At 36.3% G+C, this 16,219-nt stretch overlaps 1 protein-coding gene across 4 annotated transcripts in view; it reads left to right on the plus strand.

Annotated features, from left to right (window-relative positions):
* The window catches only part of ERBB4 (erb-b2 receptor tyrosine kinase 4), a 1,210,589-nt gene that overhangs the window by 374,686 nt on the left and 819,684 nt on the right, over positions 1 to 16,219 (plus strand). The window lies entirely within an intron of this gene.

The raw sequence follows: 16,219 nt of genomic DNA on the forward strand, positions 1-16,219 counted from the left end.
AAAAAAAAAAAAAAAAAACAAGAAAGGAAAAACCATATAGGCAAAAAGCAGGAGTTTATTTTGGAAATGTTAGACCAGACCAGCTTGATATAACTGTAGTTTGGGATGAATTGGGTAGAATGGCAAGAGATGAACCTACAATAAATTGACTTAGATCAAGTTGTGAAATTTTGTAAGCAATGATATGATTTTTAAATTTATCCTTAGCCAAGAGCAGCAATTTAAATTCTTTAAATAAGAGAGCGGTGTAGGGAGTTGAAGTTCTGTTGATAACACTCTTTTTTCCCCACCCAAAATCAGAAACAACTGAAAGAAGTACTCATGATAGAGATCAAAATTATTACTAGATTAAATGTGTGGACAAACTAGCTTCCTTATACTTAGGAAAGAATAAGTCCCTGTGTAAAGATGAACTGGTTCAAGCAGAAACATGCCTACAAATGTGGTCTTTGGTTGTTTTTTAATTGAGTAGAATGTGTAGCATGGATATTCAAAGAGGAATCCTCTTGGAAGCAATAATACATTTGAACATATCATGCTTCTGTTTTCTCAACTGAAAGGAAGTGCAAGTCCATATTGGGTGATTTGTCACATTTTATATAAATTAGTCCTTAGAAGTTTGACCCTATTCTGAAATAATTTATTTTTCTTAACTTGTATGCCTTAGTCCTTTTCACTGTTGATTGTAAGAGGAATTTAAAGAAAATTCTCAAACATTCATCAGATAGACTATAGGAATTAACGACTGCACATATTTAATAAACATCTACCATAATTAACTGAAGCCATCAATATAGCATTAAGCAGAAAAAATATAAATGCAGACAGTGTGAAAATCCAAAAATGTCAGATTTTAAAACAGTTACATTATAGAACTCCTTTTTCTACTTTCCCCTGAAAAATTTTTCATGACTGTTCTTGACATACGTCTCCCTTTAATTTTTATACATACCTGCAGTTTTCTATCATTTTAGCTACAGCAGGAATCTGTCTAATGGCAGACCTTTACTGAGACAGACAGTTAATGGGAACAGTAGCAGCCCTGAGGTGTGTTTATACAGTCAGACTCACTTTCTCTACTTCTGTGATATATGAACTACTTCGGAAGTTCCCCAGCTGTTTCAGTAGATAAATCATGGCAGTAGGAGCTCATATTTAACCTTCACTGTACTGGCTCAATACCTTGTAGTCCTTTTCTTTTATCTCTTTGGCTGTATGGAAAAGATTTCAAACAGGCTTGTCCATGTGCAAAAGACATTGTTCTCTCCAACTGCTCCCTCCAACCTCCTTTCATCCAGCTCAGGGAAACTCTGAGTCTCTTCTGAGGATTTTCCTATATGTCAGTCAAAATAAGATCAACACTCTGCTAGAAGTCAAGTGGTTTAAGGATTCATTTCCTGACAATAAAGCAAAATTGCTTGTGTTGGGGAAGGGGTGTTGTACATGCATTCAGTGAAATCTGGTACACAGTAGTCATTGTTATATAAAAGGTATATTGTTTTAGGTAGCTATAGCCTTAATCAGTAAACAATTCTGGGTAATAACTTACCTCAGTTTCCTACCACTTTTCAGCTGGTTCACTGTGACCTTCAGTCTGACCTTCTCTTTGTTCCTGGATAATGCTTATATCCTAGGATACTCTTCCCAAAGATGTAGCTCCAGGGCTTACTTCATTCTGGTCTGTGTTGTATGTTACCTTTTCAGAGTAGTCAACCTGTACACCTTATCTAACATAGTATCTCCCTATCCTATTTTTTTTTTGTGTCCTGGTGATCAATCCTAATTTGTAATTATTTTATTCACTTTCTTGTCTAGAATATAAAATCCACAAACACAGAGATTTGTGTTTTGTTCTCTGCGGTTTTGTTGTGTTTTGTGATTGTATTTTGTTCTCTCTGCCATACGGAACCATGTCTGGTATAAGAGATCAATTAAGTTTTTAAATAAATTAATATACATAGAGACCTTAGTTTTTTAACTTCCCAAAATGAATCCATATTCTACATGCAATTCTGCAACTGGAAATTTCCCACATAATAATATACATTGACTTTTATTGTGCATTAGTAACTATAGACCTATTTCTTACATTTCCAATCTTTTTAAATTTCCAACTTTTAAGTTCAGGGATACATGTGCAAGATACACAGGTTTGTTACATAGATAAACGTGTGCCATAGTGGTTTACTGCACAAATTATCACATCACCCAGGAATTAAGCCCAACATCCATTAGCTGTTCTTCCTGATCCTCTCCCTCTTCCCACCAACATCTTTCCACAAGCCCCAGTGTAAGTTGTTCCACCCCCATGTGTCCATGTGTCCTTATCATTTAGCTCCCACTTATAAGTGAAAACATGTGATATTTGGTTTTCGATTCCTATGTTAATTTGCCAAGGAAAATGGCCTCCAGCCCCATCCATATTCCTGCAAAAAACATGGTCTCCTTCCTTTTTATGGCTGCATAGTATTTCATGATATATATATACATATACAAATATATATGTATCTAATCTGTAATTGATGGAAATGTAGGCTGATTCCCTGTCTTTGCTATTGTAAACAGTGCTGCGATGAACATATGTGTGCATATGTCTTTATAATAAAATAATTTATACTCCTTTGAGTATATACCCAATAATGGGATTGGTGGGTCAAATGGTGTTTCTGGCTCTAGGTCTTTGAGGAATCACCATACTGTTTTCCACAATGGCAGAACTAATTTACACTTCCACCAACAATGTAAAAGCATTTCTTTTTTCTCCATAACCTTGCCAGCATCTGTTATTTTTTGACTTTTTATTAATAGCCATTCTGAACAGTATGAGATGGTATCTCATTGAGGTTTTGATTTGCATTTCTCTAATGATCAGTGATATTGAGCTTTTTTTTAATGTTTGTTGGCTGCATGTATGTCTTTTTTGAAAAGTGTCTGCTCATGTTCTTTGCTTACTTTTATTGGGGTTGTCTGGGTTTTTCTTGTAAATTTGTTTAAATTCTTTAGCGTTACTGGCTATCATACCTTAGTCAGATGGATAGATTGTAAAAATTTTCTCCCATTCTGTAGGTTGGCTGTTTATTCTGTTGATAGTTTCTTTTGCTGTGCAGAGCTCTTTAGTTTAATTAGATTCTATTTGTCAGTTTTTGCTTTTGTTGCAATTACTTTTGGTGAATTCATCTTTGTATTGGTCCATTTTCACAGTGCTATAAAGACATGCCTGAGACTGGGTAATAAAAGAGGTTTAAAGGACTTACAGTTCCTCATGGCTGGGAAGGCCTCAGGAAACTTACAGTCATGGTGGCAGGAGAAGAGGCAGGTCTCACATGGCAGCAGGCAAGAAAGCTATGTGAAGGAGAAATCATCAGACTCTTATAAAACCATCATGTCTTGTGAGAACTAACTCACTATTATAAGGACATCATGGGGAAACCACCCACATGATCTAGTCACTTCCAACCTGGCCCCTCCTTTGATATGTGTGGATTACATGGATTAAAATTTGAGAAGAGATTTGGTGGAGACACAGAGCCAAATCATGTCATTCTGCCCCGGCCCCTTCCAAATACCTCACATTTTTTTTTTACACTTCAGAACCAGTCATACCTTCTGAAGAGTCCCCCAGAGTCTTAATTCACTCCCGCATTAACCCAAAAATCCAAGTCCAGTTTCATCTGAGACAAGGCAAGTGCCCTATGCCTATGAACCTGTAAAATAAATAACAAATTAGTTACTTCCAAGATACAATGCAGATATAGGCATTGGATAAATGCTTCCATTCCAAATGAGAGAAGTTGACCAAAACATAGGGGCTGCAGGCCCCATGAAAGTCTGAAATCCACCAGGGCATTCATTAAATTTTAAAGCCCCTAAATCTCATTGATTCCATGTCTCCCATCCAGATTACACTGATGCAAGAAGTAGGCTTCCATGGACTTGTGAAGCTCCACTTTGGTGGCTCTGCAGGACATAGCCCCCCTCCTGACTGCTTTGACAGTTTGGTGTTGACTGTCTGCACCTTTTCCAGGTGCATGGTGCAAGCTGTTGTTGGATCTATCATTCTGGGGTCTGGGGTATCGTGGCCCTCTTCTCACAGCTTTACTAGGCAGTGCCCCAGTGGGGACTCTTTGTGGGGACTCCAACCCTTCCACACTGCCCTAGCAGAAGTTCTCCATGAGGGTTTTACCTGTGCAGCAAACTTCTGCCTGGACATACAGGCATTTCCACACATCTCTGAAATCGAGGCAGAGGTTCCCAAACCTCAATTCTTGACATCTGTGTGCCTACAGGCCCAATACTATATGAAGCCATTAAAGCGTGGGCAATGACTGAACAATGGTTTGAATTGTATATTGGCCTGTTTTAACTGTGGCTGGGACACAGGGCACCCAGTCCCAAGACAGGCAACGAAATTCCAAAACTGCAGGGCCCTGGGCCTAGCCCACTAAGCCAACTTTTCCTCCTTGGCCTCCTGACCTGTGAGGGGAGGAGCTGCCACCAAGATCTCTGAAATGCACTGGAAACATTTTCTAACTGTCTTTGCCATTAACCTTTGGTTCCTTGTTACTTATGCAAATTTCTGCAGCTGGCTTGAATTTCTTCCCAGAAAATGGGTCTCTCTTTTCTGTTGCATCATTAGGCTGCCAATTTTCCAAACTTTTATGCTCTGCTTCATTTTTAAACATAAGTTCCAATTTCAGATTATGTCTCCCAAGTTTGAAGTTCCCCATATCTCTAGGGCAGGAGCAAAATGCCACCAGTCTCCTTGCTAAAGCATAGCAAGAGAGACCTTTGTTCTTTTTCCAAATAAGTTTCTCATCTTTATCTGAGACCACCTCAGCCTGGACTTCATTGGCCATATCATTGTCAGTATTTTGGTCAAGAACATTCAACAAATCTCTAGGAAATTCCAAACTTTCCCATAGTTTCTGTCTTCTTTGGATCCCTCCAAATTGTTCCAACCTCTGCTTGTTGCTCAGTTCCAAAATCGCATCCACATTTTTTGGTATCTTCTTGGCAGTACGCCTCTCCTAGTGCCAATTTACTGTATTAGTCCATTTGACACTGCTATAAAGACATACCTGAGACTGGGTAATTTATACAGAGGTTTAATTGACTCAAAGCTCCACATGGCTGGTGAGGCCTCAGGAAACTGACAATTTTGGAGGAAGGGGAAGAGGCGAGTCTTACATGCCAGCAGGCAAGACAGAGCTGTGTGAAGGAGAAACTGTCAAACTCTTAATAAACCGTTAGATCTCATGAGAACTCACTATCAGGAGAAAAGCATGGTGAAAATCATCCCCAATGATCCAGTTACCTCCCACCTGGTCCCTTGACATGTGGGGATTATGGAGATGACAATTTGAGAAGAGATTTGGGTGGGAACACAGAGCCAAACCATTTCAGTCATGAGATCTTTGCCTGCACCTATGTCCTGAATGGTATTGCCTAGGTTTTCTTCTAGGGTTTTTATAGTTTTGGATTTTATATTTAAGTCTTTAGTCCATCTTGAGGTGTTTTTTGTATATGGTATTAGGAAGAGATCCAATTTCAATTTTCTGCATACAGCTAGCCAGTTCTCCCAGAACCACTTGTTAAATAGAGAATCCTTCCCCCATTGCTTGTTTTTGTCAGATGTGTCCAGAATCAGATGGTTTTAAGTGTGTGTATAAACTTATTTTTTTAAATCTGAGTATTATACTACACAGATTTTTCATACTTTACTAATTGAATTTTCTATTGATAAGTAGGCAAGATTTTTCTTCTTTGTGATGAATGCATCTTTATTAAATATTTTTTGTACATATTTCTTTACATACTCATACCAACATTTCTAGAGAATAAATTTCAAAAATTGAAAGTTCCAGGTCAAACAATATGTGAACTTAAAATCTCATAGATATTCATGAATTTCCTTTCAAAGTGAAAGCAATGATTTGCATATTTTCCAAGTATGAATGACTATACCTTATTCCTCACATCTTTGCCATCATAGTATCCAAATGTAAATAGTTTATTTATAGGTAAATTCATGTATCTCATTTTACTTTGTTACATATGACGGCAGTTGAGGTCTAAAATCTTTAGGTACTTCTATTTGACAAAAATACAAAATCTTTAGTCTGCCATTTAGGTTACGTTACTGTAATTCCAACTTAAACTCTATCACTCTTTACAAAGATTCTGTGCTTCAGGCATGAGCCTCATTAGCAGCACAAGTCCACTTGATCATTTCTGTGATTTGCAGTTTTCTCTTACCTAAATGTCCTTTATTTTTCACTATTTTTCTTGAAATCCTAGCCATTTTTCAAACCTGGTTCAAATGTCATGTGCTATATCAAGCCTTCTGGAATAAGTCCTGTTAAAGTTAGTTTTTGTTTTCCTTCTTGTATTGCATTAATTTTCTCTCTACAGAGTACTTGTATCCTAACTTGCTGATATATCTAATTTTTCCTACTAGATTTTAAGGTCCCTAAGAATCTGGAATTATGAAATGTTTGTCTTTCTCTCCCACAGCTCTTAGCATGGTGCCCTCCACTAGAAACTGTCTGTTGAAAGAAAAAGTGCATGCATGCATGTCTAATGCTCTCCAGTACATAAATAAGAATCATTGAAGAAAAGAGATGTCATGCCCAAAGAACAATTCTAATGAAAACAAATTGGCACTGATTTCATAGAACACACTGTATATAAAACTCATTTAAATCTGCAAAGATCAAATACATCTTTTCCTTTACTCCTGAAAAAGTCAAGTCTGAAATTAATCCAGTGTATTCTGCAAAAAGTTAGGAATGCAAAAAGGAAGGATTTCAGTTATAGAAAGAAAACAGGGCAGGTTGTGGTGGCTTACACTTGTAATCCCAGCACTTTGGGAGGCTGAGGTGGTTGGGTCACGAGGTCAAGGGATCAAGACTATCCTGGCCAACGTGATGAAACCCCATCTCTACTAAAAATACAAAATTTAGCTGGGTGTGCCTGTAGTCTCAGCTACTTGGGAAGCTAAGAAAGGAGAATCACTTAAACGGGAGATGAAGGGGTTGCAGTGAGACAAGTTTGTGCCACTGCAGTTCAGCCTGGTAACAGAGTGAGACTCTGTCTCCAAAAAGAAAGAAAAAACAGTTTAAGTGGCTGCTGCTTAAGAAGAAGTAATTTTAAAGACTTGATTTTCACTAAGTTGTTCCAACAGTAGAGATTTAAAAGGAAAATGAGACAATTTTTAAAAATATATTTTACTTTAAGTCCCGGGATACAAGTGCAGAACATGCAAGGCTTGTTACATAGGTATATGTGTGCCATGGTGGCTTGCTGTACTTAATGACCCATCCTCTAAGTTCCCCTCCTTACCCCCCATCCCCCAACAGGCCCTGGTGTGTGGTGTTGTTCCCCTTCCTAAGTCCATGAGTTTTCATTGTTCGACTCCCACTTGTGAGTGAGAGCATGTGGTGTTTGGTTTTCTGTTCCTGTGTTAGTTTGCTGAGGCTGATAGCTTCCAGCTTCATTAGTGTCCCTGCAAAGTACATTATCTCATTTTTTTAATGGCTGCATAGTATTCCCTGGTGTGTATGTACCACATTTTCTTTATCCAGTCTATCACTGATGGGCATTTGGGTTGACTCCATGACTTTGCTATTGTAAATAGTGCTGCAATAAACATATGTGTGCATGTGTCTTTATAGTAGAATGATTTATATTCCTCTGGGTATATACTCAGTAATGGGATTGCTGGGTCAAATGGTATTTCTGGTTCTAGATCCTTGAGGAATAGCCATACTGTCTTTCACAAAGGTTGAACTAATTTACATTCCCACCAACAGTGTAAAAGCATTCCTATTTCTCCACAGCCTCACTATCATCTATTGTTTCTAAACTCTTTAATAATTGCCATTCTGACTGGCATGAGATGTTATCTCATTGTGGTTTAGATTTGCATTTCTCTAATGATCAGTGATATAGAGGTTTTTTCATGTTTCTTGGCCACATAAATATCTCCTTTTGAGAAGTGTCTGTTCATATCATTCACTCTCATTTTTTGATGTTTTTTTTTCTTTTTTCTTTTGCTTTTTGTAAATTTGTTTAAGTTCCTTGTAAATTCTGGAAATTAGACCTTTGTCAGATGGGTAGATTATAAAAAATTTCTCCCAGTCTGTAGATTCCCTGTTCACTCTGATAATTTCTTTTGCTGTGAAGATAGTCTTTAGTTTAATTAGATCCCATTTGTCAATTTTGGCTTTTGTTTCCATTGCTTTTGGTGTTTTAGTCATGAAGTGTTTGCCCATGCCTCTGACATGAATGGTTTGCCTAGGTTTTTGTCTAGGGTTTTTATGGTTTTGGGTTTTACATTTAAGCCTTCAATCCATCTTGAGGTAATTTTTATATAAAGTGTAAGGAAGTGGTCCAGTTTCAGTTTTCTGTATATGGCTAGCCAGTTTTCCCAGCACCATTTATTGAATAGGAGATCCTTTCCCCGTTGCCTGTTTTTGTCAGGTTTGCCAAAGATCAAATGGTCGTATATGTGTGGTATTATTTCTGAAGTCTCTGCACTGCTCCATTTTTCTATATGTCTGTTTTGGTAACAGTACCATGCTGTTTTGGTACCAGTATCATTCTGTTTTGGTTACAGTAGACTTGTATAGTTTGAAGCCAGGTAGTGTGATGCTTCCAGCTTTGTTCTTTTTGTAGGATTTTCCTGGCTATACGGAGTCTACACTGATTCCATATGAAATTTAAAATTTTTTTTTCTAATTCTGTGAAGAAAGTCAATGGTAGTTCGATGGGAATAGCATTGAATCTAAAAATTACTTTAGGCAGTACAGCCATTTTCATGATATTGATTCTTCCTATCCATGAGGATGGAATGTTTTTCCATTTGTTTGTATCCTTTAAAATGAGACAGTTTTGTAGATGTGTTCTGTTAATTTAAAATACTAAACAAATAGATTATTGTATTGATTTCACCAGCACAGTCAACCAACTGCATTAATATGTTCCAACCATATTAGTTTGAAACATTCTCATCTACCTCTGTAGTGAGAAGAAGTACATCCTCAAGGATTTCTAGACTGTTAAAGTATGATCACCAATAATCTAGCTTAGAGTGTAATATCAAAGATTGATCAGAACTGATCTGTAAGATGCCAAAGGTCAGAGACTGTGTCTGTTTTCTTTAAAATGATTATTTAGTATCCAACAGAGTAGGTACTTAGTATTTGTTGAATCAAATTAAATTTTGGGTCGGACTGAGTAGAGTTTGAAGAAAATGATTGTGATTTTATCGGAGCACAACTTTCTAAAATGTAAATAAGAATTATGTCACCAAAACAATAGACCTATGTTTTCAATACATACTGTGAAGTAGTTACATATTGCAAATGCAGTTTTTGATTAAAGTAAAAATTAAAGTGTTATGAACAAATATTTGTTTAAAATAATTGAAGAATTTAGTTTGTCCGTGTGTGACAGTTGGGATTGTGGTCTGCTTTATGTAACAGAAAACCCAACTACAGAGGTTTAAATTTTTTTTTAATGTTTTCCACTAACAGTCAAAAGATGTGCAGTCCATGGCTGATGCAGTTGCCCACGGATGACTTTAGAAAATTTCCTGTTAATGTTTCTATGGTTGTTGCACATTCAGTATGATGTCCACATTGATGGTAAAAAGACGTGGGAAGGATAAAACGAATTTTAAGGATATGCCAGCCAATTCTGTGGTATTTTATCAGGAAAATGGAAAACAAAAGAAAAAAGCTTTGTTAGAAGCTATTATAAACAATCCACTTCTATCGCACTTGCCAGAAGAATGACTTGTTGAGATCCTGATTTGTTGAGATCAGTCACTATTTGTCGTTTGGGGCATATGAAAGGATTTACCCTCTCTGCAAATCAAAGATTATTTTCATTACCCTCAGGGCTGGAATTATGGTGAAGTGAGTGAGACATTTGCCTCTGATGTGGAATTTATGGAGGTAACAAAAATCTCAGTAAAATATATATATATTAATGTAAAAACTTTAAAAAATAATATTGATATTAAAAAATTCATGATGAATAAGATATCAAAACTCAAAGTAAAGAAGGGCTGTCACTCTCAACTTGCATGACTCACTGAACCAGTTTCATCTTAATCCTAGCTGATTACCTGAACAAATAAAAGTTCTTTCATTAGGAATGAAATAGGAAAATTAGGATGGATGATGAAGGAACAAGACAGTAGGTTGGATGTTAGTAAGAGAGTGGACAAAGTTGACCACAACATGTTTGACTAACCATAGTTAATTTAAAAAATGGTCTTTTATTTCCTTCTTTTTTTTTCTGAAACAATTTTTATTAATGTAAAATAGAATTACATAGTTTGGGGTACATATAATGTTTAATTTCATATAATTTTGAAAGGTTGGGATATCCACTATCTTAAATATTTGTCCTTTCATTATGTTAGAAACACTTGAATTATCTCTTTTAGTTATTTTTTAAATGTAAAATTGATTATTATAAACCATACTCATGTTTTCTTTGAAGTTCTTTGACCATTTAAAATGTGAAAAAGAAAAATTTCTTAAAAGTACAGTTTGTCCATAAGGACAAATAGTTCTTAATAGTAGATTATGTTACTTAAATAATAATATACACACTCGAGCACAAGCAAAATGGATGCAGATTCTTTATTCAAAATGATGAAGGCAAAATGAATTATTTAGCAAAAATTGGATCTTCATAAGGTTTAATTCTTCTTTAAATAAATGACAAGAGGTTGATAATAGGCAAAAAACCATTTGTTTAATATTTTTCCAATCATCTGGGATGATAGAAAAAGGGATTATTAGCCTAAAAATCAAAATGAGGAATTGCATCAGAGCTGTCTGGTTGATGAATAGAAGCTTAACGACAGGAAGAAGTAATATTTATTTATTTATTTTCCCATAATGGAATAAAATTCAGTCATATCTTTTTTCTTTCCCCCTTGTTTATATAGTATTTCAAAGTCAAGGAAATGTTGTGTTTAAGTATAAAATTATTTCTCCCAGGTGACAAATCTCTACATTAGCACTTGCATTAGAAATATGAGGGCCACAAATCTAATTTTAAATTTAGTAGCCACATTAAAAATGAATAATAAATGGATGAAATTAGGTTAGTAATATACATGGATTAACTATATCTAAAATATTAAATGGATACATTTTTGATACTTTATATTTTGTTTTTTAAAAAAATCCTACGTCTTCAAAATCTGATACATATTTTATACTTAATAGCATATATCAATTCAGACTAGCCATATGTCAAATTCACATGTGGCTAGTGGCTACTGTATTAAACAGTGCAGCTCTATATGTGTCTAACTTTAACCTTTGTTATATGTCTAATATCAGCCCATTTGATATCAAAAATTGTTCATGCCTGGCCAGGTGGCTCACACCTATAATCCCAGCAACTTTGGGAGGATGAAACAGGACTTGAGCCCATGAGCTCAAGACCCAGCCTGGGCAACATAGAGTAACCCCATCTTTACAGAAAATAAGCATAATTTTAAAAGTAACTAGCATAGGGATGTACACCTGCAGTCCCAGCTACTTGGAAGGCCAAGACAGGAGGATTGCTTGAATGCAGGAGGTTGAGGCTGCAGTGAGCTGCGATTGCACCACAACACTCCAGCGTGGGAGACAGAGTGAGACCCTGCTTCAAAAAAAAAAAAAAAATTGATCAGTATGCCATGCACTAAAGGTCTTTTCTAAAAATATGGCATTAATGCTAAGCTAGAAAGGCACAAGCTATATAAAAACACCATCATATTATTTGTATGACTGGCTTTTAATGGTAGAACTCCAGTGACAAGGAAGACACAATACTTAAATGCTTCCATTTTCTCATGCACCACCTGAAGTTATATTAGCTTACACGATTCAGTTAAAAGTATTCATTATTCTAAGAGCCATCATCAGTTTACTACAGACTAATCAATAAAATTCTCATCACCTATTCTAAGATTTATAAAAGTAAAAGTCAATTCCTTATCTATATGTTAGACCAAGAGTTGAGTCTCAGACCCCTTTAGAACACCAGCAAATTGCTCTAGGCTTTGTAGCAGTGACTCTGTTAAATTAATGAAAAACAATATTTTGTTTAGCCCCTTCACCCTTTTTAATGAATAGTGTCTTTATATTGTTTATCTTTTTCAATTGTCATATTCTATGAAAAGAAAACCTTGGAAAAACAGTTATTGGGTGATGGGAAACCTAAGAAGAAAATAACATGAAATATTAGAATATACATCTAGCATTTAGGGCTCATTTGTTTCTTAGCATATTGATGTTAAATTTGATGGACAAGAAGCTACAAAGCAAAACACATGCCAAAAAATTGGTAAGGATTTCTTTTCATAGACAAGAGATTCTCTTATTCTGAGATTCCAACATAAGGAGAGAAACTGAATTATTACCTAGGTTGAAATTGAAGGAGAATGCTGATGTGGGTAAAAGGTTTGGCATTCTGTTCTCAAATGCTACCCAAAGGACACAGAGAGAAATCTTTTGAGAAGACCAAGAGAACTACTGAAGAGTTGCTTTGGTTATTATAAAATTGTTTACCTGAATTTCAAAAGTATTAATTCCTTAATTCATAAGATTAGAAGGTAAATCACATTGCAGTTTACCCCAACATTTTATTGTGGATGTTACTACACAGAGCACATTTGACAGAATATATTATTTAGCTAAAACCATTACTTTTATTATACCTGTGTTATCATATTTCTACCCATTATTGCCCTCTATCCACTATTCTGTTTCATTTTTTGTACATCAACAAATGAATTATGGAAATCAGAAATGCAGAAATACATTAGTATGCATGCTACTCAACATGGCAAAACCCCGTCTCTACTAAAAATACAAAAATTAGCTGGGTGTGGTGGCACATTCCTGTAGTCCCAGCTACATGGAAGGCTGAGGGAACAGTATCACTTGAACCCGGGAGGTATAGGTTGCAGTGAGCTGAGATTGCACTACTGCACTCCAGCCTGAGTGACAGAGTGAGGCTCTGTATCACAAAAAAGAAAATATAACAATAAAGTTCAGTATCTGATTACGGCATTTTCTTTTGATATAAAATGTATATATAATTTATTGTACAAATCTTAAGTGCATATTCACTGTTTTATCAAATACTTGCAATTGAGTTATGCAAATCCCTATCAAGATATAGATATCACTATCATCCACAAAGTTCCCTCATAGCTCCTAGCAGTGTATCTCTCCCTCACTTCCCAATGTAAACACCAGTTTGATTTTTTGGACTAACATTAATTTTATCTGTTCTAGAATTTTATATGAATTCAAATCATACACTATATGCTTTTGTAGAAGATTTCTTTTCTTTTTTTTTTTTTTTTTTAGACAAGAGTCTTACTGTCTCCCAGGCTGGAGGGCAGTGGCACAATCTCAGTTTACTGCAACCTCTGCCTCCCAGGTTCAAGCAATTCTCCTACCTTAGACTCCTGAGTAGCTGGTACTACAGGTGCATGCCACCAAGTCCAGCTAATTTTTGTAATTTTAGTAGAGATGGGGTTTTACCATACTGGCCAGGCTGGTCTCGAACTCCTGACCTCCTAATCCACCTGCCTCAGCCTCCCAAAGTGCTGGATTACAAGCATGAGCCATTGTGCCTGGCGAAGATTTTTTTAAGAAAATGTTTTTGAGGTTTATGTTGACGCATGTATGAGTAATTTGCTCCTTTTCATTGATAAGTAGTATTTCATTACATGAATATACTATAATTTATTTGTTAATTTTCCCTTTGATTTATACCTAGGCTGTTATTTATAATGTGCTATTATTATTGTTGCAAATATCATTTGCATACATAGGTTTCATATTCTTGAGTAAATACCTAGAAGTAGAATTGCTGGGTTACAGAATAGATGTAGTATTTGGTTTTATGTGAAATAACTAGAAGATTTTTTCCCAAAGTAATTGACACGTTTTATATTCCCACAATATACGAGTGCCAGTTGCTCTGGATTTTCATCAACATTGGCTATTTGTCATTTATGAACTGATGAAAAATGGAAGCAAAGATTAATAAGGAATTTTTAGATCATATGTGCTACTATAAAAATTAGTCCCAACTCATAGGAGAATATTTTTTTTAATCACAAAATTACACTTCTTACCAAATGTTAAGGTTTATTAGTGGATTTGTTCATGTATTTTGAATCCCTATACTATTTATGATCATATAACTCAAAGGACTACTATACTGCCAGATGGCCAATAATAAGCACTTTCTTTATAATTTCATTCAAAATTTACTTTAAATATAAGATATCTTTTCTTTATTTAAAAGATAGTTGATAAAAAAGGAATAGAAGATGATCCTTTAAGAACTGTAGATTTTTACCAATATGAAGCCTTTGAGATAGAAATGCTTGATTTAAGACACAAACTCCTAATACAAAAGATTTCAGAGTTTAGCATAAAACTTTTCCTCCTCTTTCATATTAATCATTATATTTGCATCAAGCTATGGGAGAAAAGGAGGTATTTTGAATATGAAGGAATTATCCTAATGGTATGATTTCACAAGGTAGCTACTCATGTCTAGAGGCAAAGATAATTGAAAATTTAGGCAGATGGGTATGACAATAATTTCTGGTAAAGTTAATTATGTTAGTATGGGGACACTTACCAGTGAAGTATTAATAAAGGAAATTACATAGAAACTTCCTTTGTACTCGTGAATATTAAATATGAGGATTTATAGATATATTTTGATGTGATCTCAATTGTGTGGCTGATGAAGATTAAAGACTTTTTGACTTATGATTATTGTTGTTTGTGTTCCTATTCTAAGCAGGCTTCCTTCTTTTAATACTGAACCTCTAGCATTATAAGCTTGTGGATATGACATATTTATGAATATTTATGGAATATTAAACATATTACTTTTTAGTAATGCATGCTTTCCTTTTTAATTTTATTTGACTCTCGACTTCGTTAGCATTTGCAGTGCTTCTCTGACAATTTGTTACCTGTCTTTTGAAGTTTCTACTTTCGAATATGAACACAGTCATAATGGCTTCTGAAATCAAGTGCTTCCCCTTCCCTTCCCTAACCTACCCTTAGTAAGGGCTACATTTGTGCAGATATCTCATAAAAGTCAAAGTTATCAATTAAGAAGAGGTCATCTGGCAAGTCCCACAGGAGAGCTGCTCCTCTGGCTGGGGCGATGCTCCAGCTGGGAGTGCATGTGGGGCAGGCCTAACCGGCTGGGCACGTTCTGAGGGGCTGTTTGAACACTGACAGCTGCTGCCTGGGAACCAGAGCCTGGAGGATGCAAAACTGAGTGCTGTAGCTGCTGTTGCATCATTGCCAGATGCAGAGGTGTTCCAGGACAAGGGTTTAAGAGAGGGTGACTAGCAGCAGGTAAAGGGTAAAAGGGCTGACCCAGGATAGGGGCAGATATTCCCTGTAAATGAGTCAAGTCCATCCTAGGAGGAAGCACACCAGCTTGGAGCAAATTTGCAAGATGCTGTGGATGTACTCCCTGTGCCAGCATCCTCTGTACCAATCCCGGGTGAAGCTGGTGAACAGGCCGAACCATAGGGACATGGAGGACAAGGGGAACTTGGTGGACAGGGCGGAGAAAAGGTGTTGCAGGAACTGGGGATGCCAAGGTGGGCATTTTTCTCCCAGCTGCTTCAGGTCGATAATGCGTGGGACTCGCCAAATGGTTTGGCTCAGATGTGCTACAGCAACCCCTGCCCTCCATGCCCACCAAAGTTATCAGTGTAGATGAATTGGAATACCAACAGTGAGCAGGGCAGTCAGACTCTACTAAGCCCAGACCTGTGGTGGCACCCTGGGCGACTCTGCTTCCTCATCTCAGGTTGGTTTATGGGCTTTTACTTTGGAGCAGTCTGTGTGAAGCTGCTTGGGGGAACCCATGCACCTGGTGTGATCCGCATTATGATGGAAGGATCTTAACCAGTCCAGTGGAGTGTACATTGTCTCAATACAGGATTCACAACGTCGTCAATCCTAGAAATGGTCTTTCTTTTGTAAGATATGTGAATAAAGTGTTGGTGTCCTCACCAAGAAGTGGCACCTAAGGGTTCTGAGGAAATAAATGTATAGACCCTTATGTACAGACCTGTGTATAAACAACTTTTGTATATACATATAGGATAGCTTTTTTGGAACTTATACAGCTGTACATAAAAGTAGCT

The sequence above is a fragment of the Cebus imitator genome, unplaced genomic scaffold, assembly GCF_001604975.1.
Source record: "Cebus imitator isolate Cc_AM_T3 unplaced genomic scaffold, Cebus_imitator-1.0 Scaffold89, whole genome shotgun sequence".
Classification (NCBI taxonomy): domain Eukaryota; kingdom Metazoa; phylum Chordata; class Mammalia; order Primates; family Cebidae; genus Cebus; species Cebus imitator.